We start from the raw sequence: 23,464 nt of genomic DNA on the forward strand, positions 1-23,464 counted from the left end.
CCAGTGAACACATACATAGAGAGGAAATCAGTGAAGGATACTCATCAATTACACACATTATTACTAGCTTAAAGTAAAACTAGTTTCTGTTATGATCATTACTTGGAAAGCTACAGTTGAAAATTTTTCAGTTTTTATTGTCCTCAAACAGGAAAGCCATTTTAATTACAAACTCTCAGCAACTGAGTAAGCTAGTGATTTCCTGATTCCTGTCAAAACACAAGAACTCAAGCACTGGGTTGAAAGGTTTCTAAAGCTTGCATCCACTTTCCTGATTCTTAAGGAGACTATGTTGAAAATAATGCCCCAGTGTTATCATTAGCAATAGAAAAGCTTGTCCTCTGCTGACGGACATCGATGCCATCAAGGCCTCATGAGTTTTTCACAGCCTTTTTGCCCTTTTACCAAAAGTCCTAAATGGTACTCTTCAAGTTTTCTCTGTAGATGAGCTGGGTCCTGTCACCTGGTCATGCTGGGGTCCTTACTGGTACTGTTCTCAGTGTATCAGCTGCAGCTAACCGTTCCTTCTCATTTGCTTCTTTGATCACTGTGCACTTTAAAACCCGATAACTGAGCTGGTAAGAATATGGACAGAGCTTCTGTGGGTATAGTTCATGAGATTTAGCACAGGTTTTAGATGTATTTGTTTTAGATCTATTACATGTATTTCTGCGTTTTATGGTTTTGTTTTTATTTGGGAGCGATTGTTTTTGGTCAGCTTGTGATGTTAAACTATTTTTAACAGATGAGGTGTTGGCCCAAAAGAGTGTTTCAAGCAAGAAAATTGTCGACTGTGTAAATCTAGAACTTGCTTCACTATTTCGTTATAGACAAATTAGAGCACATAAACCACAAAACAATTTCCTGACACAAAGAACTCTGAGCAAAGCTAGGGCAATTATCTTCCTGGCTCCTGATCCAAATAAGCTTTTCTCTTACAGATAGAAGTTGAATATGTATAAAATTTATTTCCTTGGTCACAACTTTCCGTGGCTTTTCTCTGCGCAGCATGCCTGTCCCTGCTTCAGGCTACCCTGTAGAGAATCACAGCTGGTCTGGAAGCCAGCCTACCTCTTCTTGCAGCTAATTAAGCCCTCAGTTTATAGAAACGAGATATCCTCCCACTTTGGGGTATTAGCTTTACAGCCTTCTTCTCAGCTTCTCCTCAACATCTATTTTACACCGAAACTAAACCTCACTAAACGTTTCCAGGGCTCCTAACAAAACGGACACTTCCTTTGCCTTTTGGTTTCTTTGTTTTAATAAAAACACACTTGGATAGGACCCAGCTAGCTGGATTGAGTTTAATTAGTCCATAGTTCTTTTTTGTAGACAATGGTTAAGGATCATTTGGTCTAACATGCAAATAGGGAAATTTAATGAGAAGCTAGCTTTTATTGAAATTTTCAGGTAAATTTTGCTACCTAGAACTAAACAGGTGTTAGACAAACAAATAGTGTGTGTATGTGGGGGCAGGGGGTGTTTCCAGTCAGAAAATATTTAGTGAGGACCTACAATAGAGACTACAAACATTTTTTTCTAAATTTTTTTAATGTTTTATTTATTTCTAGGAGAGAGAGAGAGAGACAGCGCGAGCAGGGGAGTGTCAGAGAGAGAGGGAGTCACAGACTGAAACAGGCTCCAGGCTCCGAGCTGGCAGTCAGCACAGAGCCCGACGCGGGGCTCGAACCCACGAACCGCGAGATCATGACCTAAGCGAAAGTCGGACGCTTAACCGACTAAGCCACCCAGGCGCCCCTACTATAAACATTTTTTGATCTAGTACCAATTAAGGGCTCCCAAATATGCCACATTGGTGAATGAAATAACCTGTCAGTTTCCAAGTTTAATGCTTGGGAAGTTGTTTGTTTCTTTAGCTGCTACCCTTTCAATAAAGATACCAAAAAGATTCTGTTTCTTCTTAGGGAACTGGCATTGTTTTGAGTTATTCCATGTAATGTGTAGACATTTGAAGGCTTAACTCATACACTATATCATATAAATATAATTACTTTTGTGACAATATCATTGGCTCAGATAATTGTAGCATAATGTATCTGTTTGCTTTTATGCGGTATTTTTCTCATAAGGCAAGATAAATTTTCATTACAGTAAAATTTTTTTTTAATTGTTGATTATATTCCCCTCTCCCCCTTTTAAAAGAACATGTTTTAGTTTTTATGGCTTCCCTCTGTAGCTCATGTGCTTTGAGTTAGGCTGATTTCACATCAAGGGATGTATATTGATATGTCCCACCCCCAATTCTACATAACTTGGGTCAGAGGGATTGAAACAGCCACACATGCATGATATTCATCTAGTCATTAGTCTGGTTTTCAAATGGGCATACATAACCCAACCTGGATTAATAAAATGAGAGAGAAGACTCATCTCAGGACTTCTGAGAAAGACGTTCGCTTAAAGGAAATATCCTGGAGAGAAACATAGAAAAGGCACTTTCTGTCTTCTCTGTTGTATTATCATTCTCTCATGGTATTTATTCTTAGATTCCTTGATTTGCAGTTATTTGATTTCATGGTTATACTCCCTTCTAAGACACTAAGGTCCTTAAGGTTAGGAGGCTTGCCTTATATATGCATGTATCTCCATACCACCAAATTTTCTCCAATCAGTAAAGAGAAAACTAAAGCTCTCTGAAGGTAGGGAGGTATCTTATTGATCATTCTATCCTTGGCAGGAAACAGATCTTCAATACATATTTCTTTAAAGCTGGGATGAACAAATGGATTATGAATAGATGGATGGATGTTTTGCAAGTAGCATTAGAAGAAAACATGATGCTGCATTAGTAACACTGCAAGCTGTCAGAAAAGATAGATGGCTGTGCTGGTCATGCTATAAATAACCACCAGGTGCCACTCATAGCTGATGGGAGCCTCATTCTGCATGACAGTCATTGATCTGAAGCACGACTAAGATGGAACCTTTTGTGACACCACTTGAGGAGAAAAGGTTATGTTTCACATTTAAGCTTTGAATAATAAGGTCATGATCAAATTAAATGAATTTCTCTGGCGGATACATGAAATATATACAAATTAATACAACAAATTAGAGACATTATTGCAAAGAAAAGGTGAGCAGGCCAGAGCTAAGTGTGATCCTGGAACTCAGTGCTACTGCATGTTTTATTAATGAAGTGAAAATCCTGCCTCGTTATAAATATCCTGAGTTTGCACCACCTATGGGATAATTCTAAACTCCAATCTAGACTAGAATACTATACAATAAATAAGTAAAATAATAGGTATGTTCCCTAAATGACTATAAATTTCTTAGAGCATATTCCACACGCACACAAGTGAAATATTCAGAGGAAAATCATGTATATAAATGCTCACATTTACATCGTCTTGCAAATTTGTAGTAAATTTCACAGTTGGTATTTAGAGAAAAAGTTCAATTGTACTTTACATCAGTTTGGCAAATATATTCCTATGAAATTTGAATACTAGCTAGCAGGTCTTCCTTTATGAGACAAAGCAACAAATTATGTCCTAACTTCAACTTCTAAAACCATTGCAGACTGTTCTCTTTGCCCCCCTTCTAATAATCAAGTCTTCTATTACAAGAACAGTTGTATTAGTAAATTTAGCACACATATGTATGCATTTGGCATACTTGAGCAAAGCACAATAATTTCATTCTTAAACAAGCAAAATTGTCCACTTATGTTTCATACAACCATGGCAATTTTGTTGATTGGCATAAAAAGTATTTTAAACTCGGAAGTGTGAATGGTCAAAAAAAACCTCACTTAATTCTAGATTTCTCAAATGCAAATAACTTTAATGTCTAAATATTCACAGTTATCAAGGAATTGCCATGCCAAGGAAAATGCCATAACTTATATTTAAAACACTGTTGTATTATCAAAACTATGTACTCACTCATTCAACAAATATTTGTTAACTTCCTACTCTGTAGAGGCCATTGATGAAGGAATTTGACAAATTGACTGATTTATAAAAACAGCTCATTTTGGCAATACACTTACTTTTTTATAAATTCACATTATGGTATATCCTGATGAAACATATAATTATTAATGATAATTGCAATGCTTAAGAGGTTTAATAACATTTTTCATGATAACAGTAAATATTTATGATGATATAATGTGTCACTAATAAATCACAATGGCAATAATATCCAGGATCCCTAAGGAATTGGTTGAATTTCATTTGTAAGACCTGTGAATTAAAAATCATCTTCTTAATTTACAGAGGAGGAAAGAAATTGTAGCAAGTGAAAGGAAATGGAATGTCAACTTTCTGTCGTTGAGAATGCAGAGATGTGAAACATTACTAGAAAATGAAACTGGTTGGTTAAAGAACAAGGTCAACAGAGCCACTTCTCCAATGAGTTTTCTATTCAGAGACTTACATGCTTTTAGTTTGGCAGACATTCAGTAAACAGCAAGCTCTCAGCTTTCAGGGCATGAAATTGTACTAACTGATAACAATCAAGATACTGAGACATTCCATCATAGCATGAAATATTAGGACTAGACAGTGCTGAAATGTACAACAATCCACCAAGCCCGACAAACAATGAAATGCCAAATCTAGTGGAGGTGGTTTTGAGTTTTAAATAAACAATTAGATAATTGAAACTGCTCTCGAATTTGTCATGGGTTTGAGGAGATAAACATATGCTGACCGTACACAAGAATTACCTCTTATGTGTATCTGTCTACCTTTTTACCCATCCATTCATCTACCCTGTATTTATCGACTATTACTCTCCATCACTCTCTACTTCTGCCAACAATTAAACCAAAAAACAAAACCTCTGGGCTAGCAGTCTTTAAGGTGTAGGTACATTAAAGATATTTATATAACTTTTTAAATTAAGATCATGGAACCATAACCAGACTGTGGGAGATTTTATAGGAGAACTGACTTGGTTTTGTCAATATATTCATTATATGAAAAAATAATTTAAAATGGGCAGGGTGATGTTTAAATGTAAAAGGACTTATTATATATTATGCTTATTATACATAACAACCAAAGGCAATGTCTAAAGTTTGGTCCCTGGTTAAAAAAACAAAACAAAACACAGGCGCATAAATATTCTTCTTCAAACAATTGTGAATATTTCAATATAAATTATAGTAATGAGGCACTGTAAATTTTATTAGGTGTGATAATGTCATTGAGTTATATAAGAGTATCCACATTTTTAACTATGCATATTAGAGTATGTAATAAGAAATGACATGATGTCTTGGATTTGCTTTAAAGTGCTTCAATGAAAGAAAACAAAGAAGGAAGAAAGAGAGAGAGAAAGGGAGGAATGAAAAATATGGTAAAACTTCTATGTTTATACCTGTTGAGCTTTGTAGATGGGTAATAGAGATTCATTAAACCTATGACTAAAATTTTTCACATTTAAAAGAAGCAAAGAAAAAGTTTCTGGCCAACAACTAGAGATTCTTATATATTCCCTTTTGGGATTTGATTTCTAATTCTTGTTTGGGCCCAGAAACCTGTATTTTAAGAACATACCAGTTATAATGGCACCTGACACCCGTTCATGGGCAGGAATGGATTGGGGGGAAATTAACCCTGATCAGTCAGGAGCCAGTTCTGACTTGCTGACTTGCTGAGAAAAACTGTGTTCACAGGTGATCAGTCTAAAACCTTCCTTCTTTTTTATTTTTTATTTTATTATTACTTTTTTTAATATTTATTCATCTTTGAGACAGAGAGAGAGAGAGAGAGAGAGAGAGAGAGAGACCGCACAAGAACAGGGGAGGGACAGAGAGAGAGGGAGACAGAATCCGAAGCAGGCTCCAGACTCTGAGCTGTCAGCACAGAGCCCAACAAGAGGTCGAACTCAGGAATCATGAGATCATGGACTGAGCCGAAGTCAGATGCTTAACCGACTGAGCTACCCAGGTGCCCCTAAAACTTTCATTCTTAAAATAGAACATTATAAAAGGGCAGAATTGTTGAATTTAGGACTAGCTAGTGATCATAATGATGCCTCTTCTTCCTCCTCTTTTGGCTGCACTTCTACCTCCCAAACAGAGAATATGTAAGCCACTCAAGGTGGCAGCCCTTGACCTCTGCAGGATCCACTAGGCACTAATACTATTTAGTAATTAAGAGTTTACACACTGTAATCAGACTACCTGGATTTAAATCTTGGCCACCATTTATTTAGTGTTCTTGAATCTTCTGTGGGACTCAGATTCCTATGTGTAAAATAGATGTAATAGTGATAGCCACATACATTGCTTTGCTAAGGGGATTATATGGTTTATATGTTTAAAGTGCTTAAGATTGTGTCTGACCCACAATAATAAAACCTTGATACTTACTGTTGTTCTTATTATTCTTCATGGTGTTATCACTAAAAATCTATTTTCAATACTGTCTTCATTCATTTTGCCCTGACTAGGAAAAATGTTAACTTGGTTGGCTCCTATTAGCTGGCCCATATTCAAAACCGTACTCTTCTTCTGATACTTAAACTAGATCACATTTTTGAAAACTTAACATTTGTGCAGTAAACTAAGCGAATCCATTAACTGCTCTAACCAATTTTTATGTTTGTTCACTATAGTCAAACTATCTTTCTGTTTTCTATATGATGTATCTCAGGCCTTTTTTTTCTTCTTCTGCTTTCCAAATCCTGAAGTTCATTCTCTTCTAGATAACAATTGTCCTAATGTTCCATTCCTCCATTCTTTAAGTATTCCTTACACTTCCCACTGTTACATTCATTTCCTCCCCTCATTGCTAACATTGAGCCCCCAGTACAAACTATTACACTGGTTAAATGAATAAATGTTCTCTATGTCAATTAGATATTGTGAACACTGGTTGACTGAATAAATGTTCTTTATGTCAATCAGATATTGTGAATATCTGTCTAAAATGGCCTCTACAGGTTTACACAAGTTGGTAATTTGGAAAAATGGAACCTAATGTCAATAATTCCACAGTGTGATACAACCACATACTTGGACCAACAATTAACTACTTGTACCTTATTTAATAGTGAACATGGCCTCATATCACAAGCAATTAAGTTCTTAATAGTCAATTAGAGGCAAGACTAAATGCAAGTAAAAAAAAAAAATGTTCCTTTCTTTTTGGTATTAAAATCCCAAGGCAGTGTGGGATTATTTATCCATCTTTTAATAAGGCTCATATCCACTGCATTACTGGCTGTAATTAGTTATCTGCTTTCAGAAGGACAAATAATTCACATATTATCTTTGATTTTTCTTCTCTTGACACATGAAAACCACAAGCCTTTTTTTTCAAAACTTTTACATTTGCGAAGACTTTTTTAAAGTCTCTGCTTGTTTTCAATAAGATGAGAAAACATCAAAAAGAGTAGTAGTACTCACAAACCATCTGTATTTAACAACCCAGGCTTTGTTTTACTTACTCTGCCTTGCTTGAAATAATTTTAGCTGAATTCCTCACATCTAAAAGTCCAGTAGTCAACATAAATCTGAGTTTATGTTAAAAAACCAGCCGTCTGTCTTCCCTTCTTTCTCTAGCTGTTGTGTTTATAACTGAGAGGGCTGCTAGAGAGCATGTGTCAAATGCCACATATTAGCAATTAGAAATTTGAGACCAAAAGAGGTTAGGAACATTTTTGGCATTGCTAGGCAGTAGTAAGAGCCATTGATAACCCAGGTTCCCAGACTTAGAAGCAGGTGTTCCTTACACAGCATCAATTTCCTCTCCAGGAGGGACCAAAAGCTAAGAAAGTGTGCAGAAAAAAACTGTTTCAGCACTCTTTTGTTTTTGACAGTCTCCTCTCCCTAAATTGCAACCTAGCACTCCTAGTCCAATGCCCCCTCTCTCAAGTTGGAAGCACACAGGCCAGACGTCATTAGGGAATACTCTTGCCTTAACTACTAAGCAACACTATGAACATACACACTTCCTAAACATTCCTGTCATCTGAAAAGAAGTATAACTTTTGGAACTCGTTCCCTATGTTATAATAATATAATGTCACATCTCATTCCCAACTCCTACAAATATTCAAATTTTCAACTAGAACATGCTCTAGTTTAAATCCAAGAAATATCGCCACAATTAAATGGATGTTCTAACAATAAAATGCCAATGTCTAATCCCATAGGATGTGGGGAAAGAGAAGAACTAAAAGAACAGAGAAGTAGTTTTCATTTTGCCTTTGAATAAATTCGTTCTTGCAGTTGAGCCTTGAGTTTGGCTCTTAGGTCGGTAGGCAGCTACACCAAAAGTTGATTTCTAGCAGCAGAATCAAAATAGAAGGCAATTTTTAGATCTAAAAACATAGGATGTCATTCTCAAATGTCACATGGCCATAGCTCATTTAAAGAACAGCAAACAGAATGAAGTGTTAAAGGAATCTTTTACCTTTCATCATTGCTTATTTATATTCTGATGAATACGTTAGACCTGAACACCCAAAGGCAAATGTGGAAGAGAGAGACAAAGTAAAAGCTTACAGAGTGGAGGGTAGAAGAATCTTTATGCCATACATATTTTATCCTAGTATTTTGTTTAAAATAGAATACTTCTACAACTTGAAATTAAAAGAATGGCAATATTTCAGTGAACAAAGGAAAGATTGATGTGTAAAAGATTCATCTTATTTATTCTTTTCTTCATACCAAATCGTTGAAGCAAATATTTTTATTTCAAAAATGCTCATATGTGAAAAAAATCAATTTCTACAATTATATATTTGAATAATGATGGAAGAATATAATACCCAGTAATTCATTTTTAAAATGTGTCCAAAACAGTATGGCAGGGTGTAAAAGCACTGTAGTTCCAGTTAAGTAGCTATATGATCTGAACATGTCTGTGACTCAGCTAGAAGTCACAATTCTCTAGTTGGTGGTGCTGGAGGCAGTGTTGTTGGTGTATTTCAAAATCCAGTTCAAACCGCAGAGCCCATGGGGGAGGATGGTGAGTCAGAAGAGTTATTAATCATTTCCTCTGAAATGTACTGAGTGCAAAAGCACTGATAGAAACATGCTAAAGGTGTGAATACCATAATGACACATAAAAGGTGGACAACCTACTAAGATAATCTTTTCTATTGTGTAGAATTAATAAATTATTAAATGTATGACATTAAAGAGAGTAATCACATTGTTAAAATAATGCTAATTCCAGCTTGTACGTCCTGTGTATGTTTCAGGGATTTCTTTTTCTTTTTAAAAATATATAAGACAGGAAAAATAAAATTTCCTACCAGGGTAAATTTCTAATGAGATAGTGTGTATAAACCATTATCAGGGTAATCGGCTCTCAGGAAGAGATGGTTATTGTTATTTTTATTGGTACTATCCAAAGTCTGAAATGTCAAAGTTTTTACATCATGAAAATTACAACTTAAACTCACTCTATTGTAGATAAAACTGATAGGTTTCCAAAACCTGTTAATTCACTTGAAAGACTACATTATACTCTTTGTATCCAGACTTTCCTATATGTTTCTTACCCTTTTCTTTCCTACTTTGTTACTGTAGACTATATTTCATTAATTCCTAAATTAATATTCTAATATCACCATTTTTATTATAAGATATACTCTTTGTGTGACATGAAAATTAGTTGCTTTTTTTTTTCTTTCCACATAGCATTTTCTATTTGGTTGAAATTAACAATAAAAATACTAGAAAAGGCTAATAGTTAAAATATAATAAAACACCTTTCCAAAACTTTATTAGGTTTAATTATATTTCTTTCTTTCTTTTTTTTTTTTTATTTGAGAGAGAGAGAGAATCTTAGGAAGGCTCCAAACTCAGCACTGAGCATGAATGGAGTTCAATCCCACGACCCTGGGATCATGACCTGAGCCAAAATCAAATGTTAGACTCCCAACCTACTGAGCCATCCATGCACCCCAGTTTAATTATGTTTCTTATAGCTGAGTTAATGGAGTAGCTGTTACTTTCATAGGAAATATTTCACAGGAGAGGAATAACAGAAACTTTCAAATTTAATGCAAAACATAAGAAATCTCTTATACACAGTGGTAAGAACATAAATTGGTACAGCTACGATGGAAAACAGTATGAAGATTCCCTAGAAAATGAAAAACAGAACTACCATAAGATCTAGCAATCCTAGTTTTAGGGACACATATATAACTATATCTATCTCACAGATCTCACAGCAACTCTGCTGCCTCTCCACCCCTATATTGTTATCCATTTGCCTACATCTTTCACTCAGATTATATCTATTGTCCACCCTTTACGTGCAAAAAACCAAAAGGGGACCGGTTCCTGATACTGTTAGTCAGGAATGTAGTGCAGCAGGCAGTGGGACCCCAGGGTCCTCTAGGCTGGGGACACATCCATGTAAATCCTTGGGATCGTGTCCTGGTAAGAGTGTACCCCCACAGTACAATCTGAAACTAGGGCTGCAAAGGTGGCCGTAATCAGTCTCCATTTAGTCCTGTTGTTGATGGGGTCCCCGGCCTCTCAGGTGTCTCCTATTCCACATCACCCCAATCATTCCAATCAAGGCTACAGGTTCTGGCAATATTTGACTTCTTGGTGCATAGGGCCCAATTAAAATTTTTTAAAAAATGCTGAAAAGAAAATCTTGTTTAACTTAAAACTGAAAATGCATGTTATTAACAGTATTCCATGTATTACCTGTATGGTTTGTGCCCAGTTTCCCTATGAGAGAAGCATCTTCTTCCTGACTGGGAGCCTCAGGAAACTGAATGTTCTACATACCATTTCTCCATCAGGGACAAAGCAGTCTTAGACTAAGATATTTCATCATGTGGTAAATCATTATTGAACATTTTGCTGACTCTCAAATGTCAAACATATTCTCTTATGTCATAAAGAATTTCATTAAACAACACAGAAAAAAAGAACAGAGTGATTTTAGGAAATATTCCTGCTCTCCATCCGTCATGAGCCTTATTATTCCTTTCCATCCTCTTTTCTCCCTCCTGCCAACTGTAAATCATCTCTTCCTCATCCAAATGTTTCTACCCCAATTGTCCATTTATACATTTAAGAAAAATGTACCTAGAATTAAAAAGTCACTTTCTCAATAGTCAGCAACAATCATCATACTAGTGAATTCTAACCGGTTCAAATACACAGGCAGATTAAACAATTAAAGGAGAAGCCCAAGAAGTATTCATCATTGTGGTAATATGCATCCTAAAGAACTGAAAAATCAAACTGACCCCCAAAAAACTCCCCTCTGCGAGTCAGTAGGACACTCACTTTCAAGGATGAAAAATCAAACTGACCCCCAAAACTCTCCCCTTCACCAGTCAGTAGCGCCCTCGCTTTTAGGACCTTTAAATAAGGTATGTGCAATTTACTTAAAGGCATAAAGCTCTCCAGAAGGGATAGATAGAGTCAAAGTAACTTCTGACAAAGCACTGTCACATGACCAAAGGTAGAGTTATAAAAGAATTCATACAGTCTGAGAACCCTTCGGTGCTTTCTGCTCTGAAGTTGTGTGTTAGGCATCGAGAGGGTGATATAAAGGTTTAATTAATATATAGGTGAGAAACATCAGTATTTTGCAATTTTGCCGATGGCTAGTTTTGATGGTCTTTCTCTGCTCTATCCAATAAGATGGCTACAACCTACATGCGGCTGTTGAGCACTGGAAAGGTGCCTAGGGGCTAAATTTAATTAATTAAATTTTTACTCTACAAACTGAAGTAAAATACTTTTTTGTTAAACAGACTACTGTTCTAGGAAAACTTCATTTCACATTAGGTGTCACACTGCATAAGGTGTTATTGTAGCACACAGACACTTTTAACCTTTATTTTTAACACAGCTACTAGAAAGTTTAGAATTTCATATTTGGCTCACATACGTCTATTCTACAAGGCTGCTCTATAAACAGGCTACTTAAAAACTATGGTCTTTTATATGATCAAAATATTTTTTCGTAAAGCTTATTGGATTTTTTAATATAAATGTGATTTATTCTTTTATAAAAAACTAAACTATATATAAACACATTAAGTAAAATAATGACCTCTCAAGGTTAGCAATGTTAATTGCCAAAAGTTTAAAACAATTTTCCCCTTGTACTGCAAAAGGATAAGAAGAATATGGAAGTATATGCACGTGAGGAATGTCTAGATATCTAAATAGGAGTTAACTGAATGAATAAAATATTTAATAAAATAGGAGTAAACATTCACAGCAGTTTGTTGAAATATTGGTAGAGGAAAAATCCCACTCCAAAATATTCCTTTAAGAACCAGTCAATTCCTTCCACAAAAATGTTTCTTATCTACAGCCTGGAATTGCACTAAATCTTACTGTTAACTTATCTTTATAAATGTGTACTTAATCTCTAATATCACATAATTCTTTTTCTATGCCATAATTCTTAAGCAATGGAATAACTCATTTGGCAAAAGTTTTCAGAATATATGTCTTTACTCTGAAAAAGCATAAAGACACTGTTTTCCAAAATATAGTGTAGGTTATATCAGTGTTTCTGGGGAGAGGTTAAAAATCTGTATTTCCAGAGTCCCCAGGGGAACTGTTTGATTTAGTTAGAATCAACATTAAAGATAATTCTCTTTCACAGTTAACCTGAATGATATTTAGAATTATTATAAGAAAATATTAGTATGTAATATTTTTCTCCTTTACTGATATATTCTCCGTGTTTTATTCTTTCATAAAAAAGAAAGCATGAAAGGTAATATAGTGTATTGGATAAGGGGAATTAGATCCACTGATACTTTCTGAGGGAATGTGAGCAAGCAATTTGATTTATTCAGGCTTCGTTTTTCTTATCTTTACAAAAGTGATAATAATCATATCGATCTCATTTTAAGATCCAAAAGATTGCAAAGCAATGTCCCTCTTTAAAGTATGTACATCTTTCAATGACTGATTTAAATCTTAATATTTCCAAATTATTGTTGTTCTCTATTCCCCTACATCTTTCACTCGGATTACATCTATTGACCACTTTTTATGTGCAAAAATTAGGTAGGTCCTTGTTAAATGAAGGGATATCAAATATCATTATATCACTATAATTCTGCAAAGTCAAGAAAAGAGACAGTGTGTAAGACATGCCAGAACAAAAGTTTACAACTTACTTTTTAAAAATGTTTAATCTGTATTTTTGAGAGAGAGAGTGCAGGCAGGGGAGAGGAAGAGAGAGACACACACACACAGAATCTGAAGCAGACTCCAGGCTCTGAGCTATCAGCACAGACCCTGACATGGGGCTCAAACCCATGAACTGCAAGATCATGATCTGGGCCGAAGTTGGCCACTTAATCAACTGAGCCACCCAGGCGCCCCAAAAGTTTACAATGTCTTGCCACCATCCACAAATCCACCAGGCAAAATGGTTCCCAACTACAAATCCAACTTCATTTCAAGCCACTTGGCCCTTACAGCTCACTTTTCCTCAGACATACTGACCTCTTCTCTGTTCCTCAAATACCCTTTCTTTTCTGCCTCTGCAAGATAAGCCATTGTACATGTTGACTCATTTTGTTTTCCAGGTTGCAGATTAATACAACCTTCCTAGAAAGGCCTTGGCTGATCCTTTTTTCCCAAATGATCTGCTGAACTCATGTCCATCTCATAATGACGTCTATTGCCTTCAAAGCATTTTCTGATACGTGTCATTCTCTTGTTTGTTTGTTTGTTTATTATAACTCCTCCTATGCTCAGACACCCAAACTTCTTTTTAGCTTCTCCCTTCAAAGGATCGAGTCTATTTATCTTCCTTTGATCTGACCAGCCATCTGAGTAAGACTGGTGGAGACCACCAAGTCCAGCTAATCGCCACTGAATGCAGCCTCAAGTGTAAGCCCCGATTAGGCCAGGAGAATATTTCCCAGTGAATCCACAGAATTTTGAGAAAGAAAAATGGCTATGGTTTGAGTGGTTGTTTATAGGTAATTAATTCATATACCCTCAAAAAATTAAACTTTGAGCACAGAGACTGTCAACATCAGCTATCTGTGTCCACAGGGCCAAGAGCTCTGGCTAGAATACTGTTTAGCAAATACATGTGGAGAGAGGCGGCCAGAGAGAAAAGTGGACTGATAAATTTTGACTTCTAGGAGAGGTATTGGGGCACTTCACACAAGATCTGACACAGGACAAGTAATGCTCATGAGATAAAACATTCTCCGAGTACACATTTATTCCCTTGGTTATCTTTCTTTAAATAGTCTTAACAAATCACTTCCCTTCAACAGCTGTTAATTTCATCAGGATAAATGCAAACTCCTTAGCAGAGTAAACATGATCCTTCAAAAGCTGGCATTGAATTCTGTTCCACAGTCATCTTTAGGAATTCTATCTTTACACATCCTACATTCTTTCCATATCAGATTACGTCCCATTTCCAGACACACTTCCAACTTTCAGGTTGAGGAACCTCTCTTAATGCTATTCTCTCTCTCTAGAATGTCCTTTCTACCTTTCTGAGCCTGGGCTACCTCTATGGAACTTTCAATGCCTATTTCTAGTTTCATGTCTCATGAGATGTATTTACTAAGTCAGAAGAGTAATCTGTACTCCATATAGTTCATGCACATAAGCAGAGTATATTTCCTTTAGTAAGCTTTAAAAACTTCTTACTTTTTTCTCTTTTAAGATTACGTATTCCTTGAGGGTAGACATCATACCTCATTGTCTTCCCTATCTTTGGCAGATAGATACTCACTATAAACAGATGTGAGGTGAACAAATAAGGCCTAGAAGTATTTGGTGGGGGAGAGCGATCCAATATTCACATTGTGAATTTTGCAGGCCTGTAAGCTTACACATATTTTATTTGTAGATAAAGTTGAATAACCCCACAAAACAAGACTGGAAAATGTCTATGATCATATTTCCCTAACTCAGAACTTAAAAAGCTGTAAACTCCTGTTATTTTCTCATTCTTTCCTCCCACCCTGGAAGATGGGTATAATCACAGTCTATTTCAAGGTTCCCTGGAAACAGAAAAACATGTCAGAAATGAGAGAAGCTTGTAGACCATAATAAGAAAGGAGGTCAATTCATAAACATCATTACTAGAAAAGACCAGGCTGTTATGGTCATTATTCTTTAACTGAGTAAGTAAAGACAGTGAGTGGGCTGAAGTCCATTCTGTGGTTATAGTAGGTTATAGGCCGCTCTGTTCTAATGGACAGACACCACGTCTGTTTTAAATCCTGATTATGGTGCCACACAACAAGGAAGCTTAATAAATGCTTAATGAGGATAAGATACCGTCTATTTCTTTCAAAGCTATTTGAATTTAAAATAAAAATGCAAATTGGTTTTGGAAGCTAACTTTAAAAAGTATTCTATAAAAGCACCTATGCTTTGGTAAGTAATAGCCAAAAGGAAGAAATACTTTTTCAATATCTTTAAATGTCTGTGCCTTGCTTTATAACAGTAGATTAAATACACGGAAATTCTTTGTTGTGTAGGAAAAGCTGCAAGGCTGTAACAAATGATGGACAAGTTCTCATTCTTAGGCATTGCCTATAGCTAGGGACTTGCATATTTTTATTGTTATGATGGTATTGATTGTTAAGTCAACAGAAAGCTATCACAAGGGATTGCAAATTTCTATACCAATACTCTGTTCTGTAACATTAAAATGTCATTACTGAATCACCAACTTTTTACCCTGCTGTAATATTATTCTCTGTTGATTGCCTGCCTGAGCTGAAATTTGAAACTGTCACCCTCAGACTTGCAAAAGTGATTCAACTTCACTTATAAGGAAAGTGAAATTAAATATTCATTCACAGGCTGCATTTCAAGTTCAAACTGTCTGAAGCTCCTTAAGGCAAAATGTATTTAAGTTGAAACACATTTTTTCTTCATTTTTATGCAGCAAAAATTCAGAATGGGTATCATGGGTGGACAAATTGCAAAATAATAATTTATTTTGAACTTTACATGGGGAGAGGGTCGGCTTTCTTTCTTCCTTATGGAGCCTCTTTACTGTTTCTGGCCTAAGCCATTTATCTCCTTTGTCAGAAAAACTGCATGCATGTATTCGTGGGTGTTGTTTATTGTTTGATTTTTTTGTATGTGTCATGTTCTAGCATTAATCAAGTTGCAAAGCGTCTAAGGATTCAATGAAAGCAGAGCTGTGTCTACACCTAAGTTTTCAGACTAAATGGGTACAAACCTGGCTCTATTTCCTGTTATCTATGATAGCTATTTAATCACTACATCTCGATTTGTACATAAGGTTGCTGTACAGATAAAATAAATTATTTGATATAAAACATTGCAAACAGTGCTTGGGACATGGTACCTTCTTAAATAAATGTTGCTCTAAAGGAGTGTTACCTATTATTTGGACCTTCCGCAATGGTAACAATTTGCATTTGAAAAAGCCCTGACATTTTAGGGACTTCTCACACATGATCTCTTTCATGATCAAAACAAGCACATAAAATAGTCACAAACAGTTAAACTTACATACAAATTTATGGAGGATGTTGTACATTGACTGTTTAAGATCCATTCTACCCCCTTCTCTTGTACCTTCCTGTACTGCAGAAGGTGGAAAGGTAAAACTACATTTCCCAAATGTCTTTGCAACTACGGTCTTGACTAAATTTAGGTTTTTACCAATCAGATGCACTTACTTTACATGTATCTTCAGAAGGGAGTTAAGTGAAGGACGGGCAAAGTGCCAAGAATCAATTTTGCTGGTGTGGATTCTAACAGCACCTCTCTCTTTCTTAGCAGCTTCGTAATTCAATGGCTCCTTACAAAGTCAGCAGGAGTTTTCCCGGTATGGGACAGGGCACCGGGGCAAGGGTTTCAGGGAGCTGCTGATCATTATTGGAAGTTGAGCCTAGAGCCTGCCCCTCCAGTTCATTCACTGAATTTGTAAGCCACCTTTCTGTTTAAATAAGTTAAAGGAGTTTTGTTTGCAAATGAACCTTAAGCTATTCCTCATTAAAGCCAAATGGACTTGGATGGAATTCTTTGCTTCTTAAAGGTATGAACTTGGGCAAATCGGCAAGATGACTTTTTACTGTAAGTTAGTTATCTATAAAATCTAGATCTAAAAGGGAAGGTCATATTTAGGGGAAGAAATTGAGGCTCAGTTTGTTAATTGGCTGATACAAGTCCTCAGGGCTATTTTGTGGTAGATTTGGAATAAGAATCCTCGTCTTTAAACACCAGTCAAATGCTCTTTTCCATTATATGATGCTGCTTTCCAGAAGGAGTAAATATTGCCCAATTTATTCTCTGCTCATAGAAAGTAATGTGATATTGAAGAGATGGCTTGCTTTGACAAAATACATGGAATGTCTAAGAAATGAAAAATTGCTATCCATATCCTTATATCCCTGACCTGAGATAGATGGGTTAATATTTGGGTGTGTTTGTTCATTTTACCATGAACTATGAGGCTGCAGAACAATGGATCTCAATTCTGTCTAATATTAGAATCACCTGGGAAGATTTCAAGGATTACTGAAACCCAAACCCCGCCCAGTCCAAATGAATAAGAATTTCTAGAGGGGGATCTACATAAATGTATCTTTAGGTAATACAAAAAAAAAGGTCCTCAGGTAATTTTAAAACAGATTCGTGAATTTTTTTTATATATATATTTTTATTTATTTCTAGGAGAGAGAGAGAGAGAGAGACAGCGTGAGCAGGGGAGGGTCAGAGAGAGAGGGAGATACAGACACTGAAATAGGCTCCAGGCTCTGAGCTGGCAGGCAGCACAGAGCCCGACACAGGGCTCAAACCCACGAACTGCGAAATCATGACCTAAGTGAAAGTCGGACGCTTAACTGACTAAGCCACCCTGGCGCCCCAACAGACTCATGAATCTTTGGTACTGAGCAAGACTCTATTGCCATCTGAGTTAATGCATAGTAGCTACCTTCCTTTCTGAAAACTAAAGTTATTATTCTCAAATAGAAAGGTTTTATTTGTTGGTTTGTTTGTTTTTAAGTGTATTCATTTATTTTGAGAGACGGCACTCACACATGTTGATGCCAGGTAAGGACAGAGAGAGAGGGAGAGAGAGAATCTCCCAAGAGAGAATCTGACAGTGCAGAGCCCAACGTGGAGCTCGATAACCACCAACTGTGAGATCAAGACCTGAGCTGAAATCGAGAGTTGGACACGTACTCGACTGAGCCACCCAGGCGCCCCTCAAAAAGAAAGGTTTTACATCAGAGAATAGTAAAGACCTTTTTAGAGCATCACATCTCACCATTCACTCCCAGGGAACCAAATGACTTGCCCCACACCATCCTGCTCTCTCGGCCACATGCTGAGAGGGGAACTATATCACTTTGTACACTACCTTCAGGCTGTGGGCCTGGATGCGACATTTCCAAAGTACTGCTTTACATGCTTCTCAAAAGCATGTTTATGTTTTCTCGTTTCCACGTGCTTTTCTCTAATGCAGCAGTTCATTGAAAAGTGTGCTAACCAGATAACAGATGTTGTATTCTTAATTTTCATGTTGCTCACTGCTAATCATAATAGAGATGAATCAACAGGTACTTTGAAATACAGATATAAAGTAAGTATGAATCTCAGCAAGAACTTTGTACTCAATCAATTTTTCACAAGCACCGATCTTCATTAGACAGGGAATCTTGGCACCCCAGGGATATTCACAAAAAGCCTATATCAAATTTTGTTACTCGATACCATCCATCATATTAGCCGATTGTCTTATTCATTCCCACTGTCTTGTACTGCACGGCAAGACTGAGTAACAAACATAGTGATGTCCAATCTATTTTATGAAAACATGTTTATGTTTGTCATGAAGAAATGGGGAGCTACTTTCTTTGAAAAACTCTTGGGGAGGTAATACCGTATAACTGGTATTTGCCATCAGACAGAACTTCACGGGTAAATTGTGACAATGAAAAAAAAAAACTTCTCAGGTTGTTGTGAGGAGTTACGGAGATCATAAACATAACGGGTTTGAATTCTGTTTGGCATATTACAAGTATTTATAAATGTGTCTACTGCAAAAGATTATTATAGAATATTGGGTGTAAAAGAGGTGGAGGTATGTAGTAGTAGACAAAAGAAACCAGTAGATTCTGAGGAGCCTGAAATGAAGTCCTCCACTAGAAACAACCTCAGTTGCTGGGACTATGGAACTGCACATAGTCCCAGTTCCAGGAAAAGCCTCAGCTGAAGCCACCCTTGGACCTCCCTCGGATCTGCCAATCAAAAGAAATGTGTAACATTCCTGTGGTCTTGGAGACGAGTCAGGACTGGGAACTGCAGGTAGTTACGTTGTACAAACTTGCCAATCAATCACCGCTTGCCTAAGCCCCACGTAGATTCTCTGAGCCCACCTCATAATTGGTCAGTTCAAAAGACTCTCCAAGGTCATGATTCGGTCCCGCCAAGCGTAACGGACGCCTCGCAGATACTGAATGGTCAAAACTGTTACTATGCTGTTACTACGGGTATCGTACAATTATGATTGGTGCTTATATAATGATGCAAAACGTACAACGTGTGCACGGTAACGCCCCCGCCCTTCCCCCATAAAAACCCTGATCGCCACTGTTCGTGGCTTCACTTTGCTGCTGCTGGGACAGTAGACGGGTGAGCCACTGCTCGAGCTTGTAATAAAGACCCTTTTGTACTTGCATCGGTGCCGGCTCCATGGAGGTCTCTGGGGACTCGCGATTCTGGCATAACAATTCTCAAATTCGACTACATTTATAACTGAGTTCTGACCAAAGGCCCCTCTGCCGAATAAACTTTTGATGTGTTTCTTCCTGACTCTAGACCCCTGAACTCCCTGTTCTTTGAGCTTTAGAAAGCTTGAAATTGTGAATTCATCTCTCTGAAATATTTGCAAATCTTCTCCCAGACTCTTGTCAGTTTTACAACCCAGGAAATGCCTTTGTCAAGGACCTGGGAATCATCTCTTTAAAATGCAAACTTTGGAGGAGCTAGCACCCCAATCTCTCATTCTCTGTGGGAGCTTAGGAGCACTACTTCTTAGATGGGTGGCAATTAGCAAACACAGAGGCTGTAGTCAGAGAAAAACAACAGGAAAACACCTGCAGACTCAGGAATAACTAAAGTAACTGGACACTGCCCACAGATCAACCTCTCCTACAATGGTCTCCAGTTCTTGCCTACGGCTCACCTAGGGCTTAAAACTCCCCCCAACTTTTGTTTCCTCAGTCAGTCTCTGCCCTGTGCTGCAGTTATCTTGAATAGTCTTCCTTGCCCGTTTAATTTTAGCTGGCACAATGTCTGCTTTGACAGTTCACGTGGAGCCTGGTGACATCTTCCTGGAACCCACAAATTCACATGAAGATTTGGAAGAAAAAAATGCAGGTTACCTGGACACTTAAAACATTTTTCTATGAAAACCAACATGTGCATGTTATGGGGAATTCAATTTTCATATGCACTTATGAGGCAAAGAAATTTTACTGTATTTCTAAATAAAGACTGATAAACTTAGTCTGGACTTGGAGGTTCCCCTTGTTTTTTGATGTTTATTCTTTTCCCTTCAGAAAATGACAGCAACAATTTTGAAAAGCTCTGTCTCAAGGTATCTATCAGGTTTATAAGTGGTAGAGCTTATACCACTTATACTCGTACACTGAACTACGAGTTATTAATATGCATCATTATTTCTATATCTTCAATAAAAGCATTTTCTTAACAAAGCTATTGCATGTTTTGCATTTTAATGTGCCTCATTTTAAAAAAATACATGCATTGCCATGCTGTTCAGGGATTTAATAATTTTGTTTTTGTTTTCCACTTATAAAGCAGCCAAGTCTTGAATTGCATACTTTGATTTGAAAGGCATATTTTTAACATCTTTACATTACATCCTCTACTTACAGAGTAGCTGTATTTGAATTTTTAAGAGGATGAAATGTATGCAAACGTAGACCTTTTACATGACCCCTGAAATTTCTCATCAGAGTACTGTTAAATTTTTGTTAGCTATAAACAACTAGGTGAAATTTGGAAGCCAAGAAATTCGTTGTGGCAACGCTTCCTTTACTTACTAAAGAAAACCACTTTCCAATCAACATGCAGGATAAATGGTGTCAATGAGGCCTGAAATTGTGATGAGCTTTGAACGTTCCAGTGCTCCTCTCAGGATTAATATCCAGAAAGATTCTGATATTAAATCTGTCGCATTGCAATTCCTGAAGTATTTATGTAATATACAATCACCATAAATTGGAGTACTGTTCTGAACAAATATGAAAATGCTTGCATTAGTTTTTCATTGTTGTTGTTGTTATTCATTGTATATATACAATATAGGATAGTGTCCTATTTAATTTCATTGACTCTTAATCCCTATAAACTTGAATCAGAATTTTTATTCCTCCATTTACTAGCTGCATGCTCTGGGGCATATGATTTAACCTCTTTGGGTATTAACTGCCTCATCTCTAAAATGCAGATAAGAAGATCATACATGCCTCATAGCCTTCTTAGGAGAATTAAATGAGACCATGAATGCCAAGTCCTTGTACACCGTCTGCCATGGCTGTAACTACTCAGTAAATGACGATGGTGGTGGCGGTGGTAGTGGTGTAGATTGGTCAAGTCATCATAACTGATGTGTCTTACTTATGTTTGATGACTTTTACATCCACTCCATTTTGAAAAGAAATGCAGGGACAAGTTTGCCATGAAGTTCACGAAAAGTTCCTTAACTTTTAGAGATTCTCACTTGTACAGATCTCTTCCTAATTCACATTTCCTTCTTTATGCAATATCCACTTCTTTATCCAATATCTAAATTTATAATTTTAGATACTTTTCTCAAAAAGGGTCCTATGACTTTTATAGCATTTGGGCCTGGATTCATGCCTGCTTACTTTTTGACTGAACTTTTAGTGAAACATAGAACACAATGTAATTTGCCCAAGAAAAATCTACATATGGATACATTAAGAATTAGATGCGTATAAGAGCACTCGGGTGGCTCAGTCAGTTAAGCATCCTACTCATGATTTTGATTCAGGTCATGATCTCACAGTTTCTGGGTTCGAGCCCTGCATCAGGCTCCAAGCTACCAGCACAGCTCCTGCTTGGGATTCTCTCTCTTCCCCTCACCTGCTTTCTCTCTCTCTCTAAATAAATTAATTAATTAAAAAAAGAATTTGGGACACCTAGGTGGCTCAGTCAGTTAAATGTCTGACTTCAGCTCAGGTAATGATCTCAGGGTCTGTGAGTTTGACCCCTGCATTAGGCCCTGCACTGACAGCTCAGAGCCTGGAGCCTGCTTCAGATTCTGTGTCTCTGTCTCTCTCTGCCCCTCCCCCGCTCATTCTCTGTCTTTCTCTCTCTCTCAAAAATAAATAAATGTTAAAAAAAATTTGAATCAGATGCTCTGTCTCTTTCTCAACAATAAATAAGTGTTAAAATCTTTTTTAAAAATTATATGCATACAATGAGAATGCTTAATAGAAAAGAGGCATTACTCATTAATAAATGGATTACATCAACCGTGTATAAGGAGTTGTACTTGATAACATCTATGTGGCATTGAAACAACTTTATTTCAAGTTCTCTTTAAGACATCAGAATGCACAAAATATCAAGTGACAATAGGCTCTGAGAGTAACTAGAAAGTACTTTAAAGTAGGGAAATGAAGATGTTTCACACTGTCTGTGGGCCTAGCTGTATCTCTACAATTTCTACAGATGCCATGAAAATCTATCCCCATCAATTACAGGCTTGCCTGTATTATTTTGAGAAGTTTTAGAGAACACATACACATACACACACATGCACATACACAATCTCTACATTTACAAAAAATAAGAAAAATATCATTTCACATTGGATATTGTTTATGTGATGAAAAATCCTCTGAAATTTAAGCTGTAGGAATATTAACTCTAGCAAACACACACACACACACACTCCCTAGTATACTATAAAAACAGACAAACTTATTTTCTGCTTGTCAATAAAACAACAGATTTTATGTCTGGGAATGAAATGTCCCTTTTTTTTGCATCTTAGTATTATTTTCATCAACAGGAAATGAAAACTTTTACAAATTATCTGCCATGGTTTATGTATATTCTTTAAAAATTATAATCTATTTTAAAAACATAAAATAAAGCCTCATGTTTTATTACGTATTATCTAAGGGATTAGAATATTTTCCCTACATTTCCTTAAAAGGACCCATCCCTAAACAGCACTACCTTTTACATAATTTCATCTATCCGCTAACAGTGTTCTTATGCCCTTGCTCTCTATTGAAGACAAAAGAAGACGAAAACTACAGGCCCATCAATCAAAAACAACACAGTCAGCACCAAGTCCAATAATGAAAACCATGATTTCATAAATCATCTTCTACAGGTTGGGGTCATCTTTAAAGAAAAAAAATCTTATCAGGTGCAGCTGAATATTCTCATGGTCTTTCATTCTTCAGTCTTTAATGAAAACAATAGAATGGCTGA

This window comes from Hyaena hyaena, unplaced genomic scaffold (genome assembly GCF_003009895.1).
Source record: "Hyaena hyaena isolate Hyena2069 unplaced genomic scaffold, ASM300989v1 scaffold_1199, whole genome shotgun sequence".
Taxonomy (NCBI): Eukaryota; Metazoa; Chordata; class Mammalia; order Carnivora; family Hyaenidae; genus Hyaena; species Hyaena hyaena.